This window comes from Octopus bimaculoides, chromosome 20, assembly GCF_001194135.2.
Source record: "Octopus bimaculoides isolate UCB-OBI-ISO-001 chromosome 20, ASM119413v2, whole genome shotgun sequence".
In the NCBI taxonomy this organism is placed as follows: Eukaryota; Metazoa; Mollusca; class Cephalopoda; order Octopoda; family Octopodidae; genus Octopus; species Octopus bimaculoides.
In genome coordinates this window covers 33993423-33994469 of record NC_069000.1, presented here as the reverse complement: position 1 = coordinate 33994469, position 1047 = coordinate 33993423, and positions in this window count along the sequence as shown.

The following is a 1047-nucleotide window of genomic DNA, read 5'->3' as shown; positions in this document are numbered from 1 at the left end:
GAAAGTAGAGAGAAAACTGAACTAATTGACCATTTTGCCATCCTGGGGGTAATTGAAGGCATGAGAAATTCTACTATGAATCGAAACTTTATGTTACTAGATAATTTAGATGCTAGTTTACTTTTTTTTACATAACCTTTCTTAGATAACTTTGAATATTTAAAATTAAATTTCAAAGCATTGTTATGAACGAATGGATAAAAACTTTACTTTTTAATCACACACAAATTGCCGGTTTCTTCTTTTCGTTGTATGTGGGAAATAGTAAAAAAAACTCTGGGGTCACATGACTAAATTCAGGTCTTAAGAAGGGATCAAAAATACTCTGTTCATTGGTAACATCTTTTTAGAAAGCAAGCATGGGTGTGTGGTAAGAAATTTGCTTCCCAACCACATGGTTCCAGGTCCAGTCTTCTACTAGTGTCTTCTACAATGTGTGTGTGTGCGTGTGCGTGTGTGTGTTTGTTTGTTCTTCACCAACACTTGACAACTATTGTTGGTGTATTTACGTTCCCGTAACTTAGCAGTTCGACACAAGAGACCAAAAGAATAAGCACCAGGATTTAAAAAATGTACTGGGATAGATTCATTAGACTAAAAATTATTGAAGGTGGTGCCCCTGCATGGCCACAATCTCATGATTGAAACAAGTAGACGATAAAGATAAAATGTGTACTCTTTGGTACCAAATAATTGTACGAAATATATCAGAAAGCAATAAAACAAACTTGTAAATTGACTAAATATGCATTTCTTGTCTAAATCTGTCTGACTATGGAGGAATGCCTCAGGAAAGTCACTCACTTCAAGAGTAAAATAAGATCACAACATGTCTGCTGGTTTAACGCAGCTAAAAGGTAAGCAGTAAAAATGCTGCTTTCTCTGTCTTTCTCTTTCTTGGTCACTGCTCTTTCTATGACTGAAAGCAAGCAGTAAAAAATTTGTTCTCTGTTGACAACACAGCTGAAAGGCAAGCAGTAAAAATATCAGCTTTCTCTGCCTTGCAAGAGGAACAAAACAAAATGAGTCACTCACTCACTTTGTTTT